The sequence below is a fragment of the Apium graveolens genome, chromosome 2 (assembly GCF_009905375.1).
Source record: "Apium graveolens cultivar Ventura chromosome 2, ASM990537v1, whole genome shotgun sequence".
Taxonomy (NCBI): Eukaryota; Viridiplantae; Streptophyta; class Magnoliopsida; order Apiales; family Apiaceae; genus Apium; species Apium graveolens.
In genome coordinates this window covers 228,073,669-228,078,348 of record NC_133648.1, presented here as the reverse complement: position 1 = coordinate 228,078,348, position 4,680 = coordinate 228,073,669, and the positions used below count along the sequence as shown (strand labels likewise).

General features: G+C 33.4%; 1 long non-coding RNA gene across 5 annotated transcripts; it reads left to right on the top strand.

Moving 5' to 3' along the window:
• Positions 1 to 233: 233 nt before the first annotated feature.
• On the top strand, positions 234 to 4,017 carry LOC141708140 (uncharacterized). 5 transcript variants are annotated; one of them, XR_012569400.1, is made up of 6 exons: positions 234 to 450; positions 524 to 605; positions 1,567 to 1,703; positions 2,256 to 2,336; positions 2,870 to 3,444; positions 3,516 to 4,017. It is a non-coding gene; the product is annotated as an uncharacterized LOC141708140 (long non-coding RNA). The 5 variants fall into 5 exon arrangements; XR_012569398.1 differs by having other exon boundaries at positions 2,870 to 3,548; positions 3,688 to 4,017; XR_012569399.1 differs by having other exon boundaries at positions 234 to 397; positions 2,870 to 4,017.
• The last annotated feature ends 663 nt before the right edge of the window (positions 4,018 to 4,680 follow it).

Genomic DNA, 4,680 nt, shown 5'->3' with positions numbered 1-4,680 from the left:
TATTAGCTAAGATTGATAAAATAGTTTTTGTTAAATTTTGTTAATTGTACTAATTAGTAACTGATAATTTTTTTAATAAAAAATTTAAACACTATTTATACATAAAAAATTATTAAAAAATAAAAAATAAAAATGAAATTAACGATAATTTTTTGGACTCTCATTGGGCTCCGACCAGGCGGTCAAAATTTTTAGAGATCGGGCTCAAAATTTGGGGAAGCGGGTAAATTTAGACAAAGTCAAAATTTTTAACATCTGTCTGAGCCTAAACATCTCTCTCGGTCTCTCTCATTTTTCAATTGATAGATTATCTAGGATTTGGGGCTTCATTGCAAAAGGATTCAACCGGGTCTTCTTGTTTCTCAACACATTTGGTTTGGGGCTTTACTGATATCAGGTCTTCTTATTTTATAATCGGTTCTTCTTCTGCAATCGGGTTTCTCAATTAGGGTATTTTTCCAAATTAGGTCTTGCAATTAGGGTTTTTGTGTGTTATTTTTTTTATATGTTTATTTGTTTGTAGATGCTTGCGGAGATTGGTGGTCTGAAATGCCAAGTGGTGCTGAGAGATTGTAGCAGGGTTCCACCTCTCTCCTATTTCAATGGTATAAGCGACCATCAATTTGTTTTATGCTCACCAAGGATATATAAAATGGTTTCTTTTGGTTTTAATGTGAATCCGGTTTATCTGCTTTGCCAAAATTATCCTGAATCTTCTGAGCATCTGTTTTCTTGCAGTCCTTATACGAGTCTGCTAATTCCTAGTTGTCCTATTCCTTTCTATTCAAACTGGAGTGATTGGAAAGCTAGAATTTTTAATATATATGGTATTCATGCTAAAATTGGCTATCTCTATTTATCGGTACTGATTTACTTGGAGTGGCAGGAGCCTAACAAGCGAATGCATGATAGTTGTTCCAGATCAGTTGTTCAGCTTACTCATGTCATAAAAATTATGGTTCGTGAGAGATTATTCTATTGTAATGAATTCAAAGCGAAAGCGAGAACAAACCCCCAACTTATGACTTTGCTATTCTAGCTAGTTTAACTTGTTTGGATGCTCTCTCTGTATTGTCTTCCTTAGCTTAGCATAGCTTTGCTTGGCAGGGAATGCCCCCAGATTATGTCTGAGCCTTGTCCAAATTTTTTACACATCTTCACACCTCTGGTACTGAAAAACACTCTTTAGGATTAGTAAATAAAAGCTTCTTCTGATTCATCCTCCGAGCTTGGTAACCTAGCTTTATTACTTTAAGCCTCTGCATGACCAGTATACAGTGAAGTTCTTGAGGAATTCTGCATAGGACTCCCCTCATCCCCCATTAGCACCATAAAACTTACTTTCCTTCCTTGTCTTCCTTGCTACTAGGAATTTATATTACTAGGATAAAATTGTTTTAGATTTTACACTCGGTACATGTAAAACTAGACTAACTTATACATTTAAACTCTGTAAAATGTACACAACCTTATATAAGCAACTACCATTTGAAATGTAAGTTATTGATCATTCACTTAAATTATTGTGTCCTTGTTATTTTCCCTGATATTTTTCTTACCGACCAGCACAATATTGGATGATGGATACCCAAATATAAAGTGCTATAAACCAAGCAGGGAAGATAAAGGAGTTGATTGATTAGGAGCCACCTTATCAAATATCACAATGTCTCCTTTCAAATCCTTGGTCAAAATAATTTAAGGTAAAATATTGTTGGATGTAGATTTGTGTAATTAAATATCATCAAATCAATCTTTTGTGTGCACATATAGCTATCCTCATAATTTTATATATTCAGTCATATAAAGCCTTGTCGTATTAATGTAATTTTTCTTGTTGCTTGTTTTAAGATATGATACCTGACTGGAAAGCCTTTTACTTGACAAAAGTGAAACTACCATTCTAGAACTATCTCTTAATTGCAATTAGTATAGCTACTAACCAGGTACTAAAGAAGGATTTATTTTCTGGAGGTGTTTTTTGTAGTGACTCCGTGACTGGTTTATAATTAATGTCTTGCAAATTTAGGGAGAGTAAACATTTTTTCTTGCAAATTTTAGGGAAAATTAACAATTTTTAGTTTGTTGTGCATCTTGGTATCACCACAACTTAATTAATATTTTTCATTTTCTCTGCCAGCCTTACATTTTCGTGCTATAGTTCTTAACGTTTTCTGATGGTTTTTCATTCTGCTGTCTATGTAATTGTTTCCCTCCTGTGATGTAATTTCTGTCTAGTTTAATTTTACATGAAGGGCTGAATGTTTGTCTAAAGACTTGAAATGGCTTGGCATCTTTAATGAGAGGGAGTGAAGCATTCAGAAGACTTTTAGAAGGTACGGGACTAGTAGAATCCTTTAATTATCGGACATGTGTAATGTTATGAAGTTACATGTTTCTTGTTTGCAATGGGTGTACACATGTTGTTACATTCTTTTGTTGTAGGCTCATCCCAATTATTCCCCCTGTAAACTCCTTAGTTTAAAATATATTGTAAAATAATTTTAACGAATTTAGAGGAATGTAAGATAATAGCGTATCTAAAGAGTAATGGTAATATAGGCTTCCCTTGTCTTGTTTTACTCTCCTTGCCCTTCACTTACAACCAAAGAAGGACATGGTTTAGTTACTTTGCATGAATCCAAACCCATATTTGGTTTTATGAGATAAAAATCATGAAAAACGATAAGATTTTAAATTAGGTGGCTAAACGGGTGCCAAAAATGACTCCTTATGATTTTATTCATGTCCACTATGCTCTATTGCAATAAAAATATAAGTTGCATGGTTCAGTAAAATTAAAGTACATATATATGTATGTACTGTAATTATCAAGATACACGGTACTCTTAATTATTAAGATATGCAGATGGTTCGACTGGTGCAACGTATAAATATGAGCAAGAGACCAGTGGGGAATGAACAAGGCTTATCTCTAAGGGCTGACAATGACCGTGAATTCTAGAGGAGCAACAGGAAGATTTGTTTCTTCCTCTTATGTGTAAGATAATTGTAAAAAGTTGTGTATGGTTTTTGATTGCCATTCTTATTATCTTTTACAGAAGATGGCTTATTGCTGATACATTTATTTACATGTCCTTGATTGTAATATGGCCTCCAGAGTAAAGAACATACGCGAGATTTGTTTATACTAATAATTTTTTCTGCCCCGATCCTTTTGTTTAGATCCTAGGTTTTTAAATGTCTCATCTAAGTCTGCACTTTTAGTTAAGGAACAATTTGTTTATCAAAGTCTGTAGTAATTAGTAAGATTGATGTAATTAGTTAAGGAACAATTTATATGTTTTATCATACACTTGAATGTTCACATTTGTTTGTTTGTCTAATTTTAAAGAACTTTACCAACAAATTCTTGTAAAGGCATTGGCTCATTATTTTGGAGCTAGGCTGCTGTAATTAGATATTACTGACTTCTCGTTGAAGGTAAGTTTGTGGCTTTGCAAATTTCTTAATCATGTCTTCTCCAAAAGTTACACTAAATTTTGTATTCACAGATTCAGGGGAAATATGGGTCTGCTGATAAAGAAGTAAGTTTTACACATTGTGTCGGGCACATGATTTCTCGCATGATTTTTATTTTTCACAATTATTCTTCTCCATCAGTTTTTTTTCTCTGTTGCACAAAATATATGTTTCCGGTAAATATTGACTGGAAATCTCTTGAAGCCCATGCTTGGATGTGAAGAATTACGATGTATAGGGGCAACTACCTTGGATGAATACCGGAAATACACAGAGAAAGATCCATCCTTGGAGCGACGTTTCGAGCAAATCTATATAGATCATCCCACAGTTGAAGATACCATCTCTATATTGTGTGGGTTGCGGGAATGATAAGAACTGCACCATGGGGTTTGCATCTCTGATGGTGATGTGTTAAAACTGAAGTAGTATTTGGCGGGGGTTTGTACCGATTTGAAGTTTGGTGTTTTGAATTGTGTATTTTTTTGACTTTTATGAAAAACATGTTTATGGCATGTTCAATTTACAAACAAATCATGTCAATTTTTTTTTAGAAATATGTTACATTAGGTACTTCAATTATATTACAAAAAAATTAGTATAATATAATACAAATTATTATAAAATTATTACAATATAGCGGGGTCCATTTTTTTCAAATTCTAAGTGCAAAGGTAACATATATAGTGTGATATTATAGACATACTTTAATGTTACCTTTAAAACCTATTGTAACACAAAATTGAAGGTTGCAGCAGAGCAAAAGAATGTTATCTTAAGGGCCAAAAGTAACTCTAAAAAAGTAACTTAATTTTTATGTTATCTTAGGGCTTTTGTTGGCCGTGGCAACATGTTTTTGGGCCTGTTGTAACATTTTCTTGCTGTTGCTATAGGACATCTATGGCTTAGTGGGTACCCTTTTTTGGAGGACTAAATATGATCATACAATCAGGATTTAAATAAACAGTAAATGCTGACAAGACACTATCAGTATTTAAATTAAATGATGATAAAGAAGAGTCGGTAATTATACCTTGTATGATTGAATGATCAACATCTTGAAGAGGTAGGTCATCTAATGGAGGAACTGAAAAAACATCATTGGATTATGGTGTAGGATGTACCCTTCCTTCAGTATCCAATGCCAAGATCACTGCATTAGGAGTTAATCCTGCACTACCACTTTGATGTAGTGGT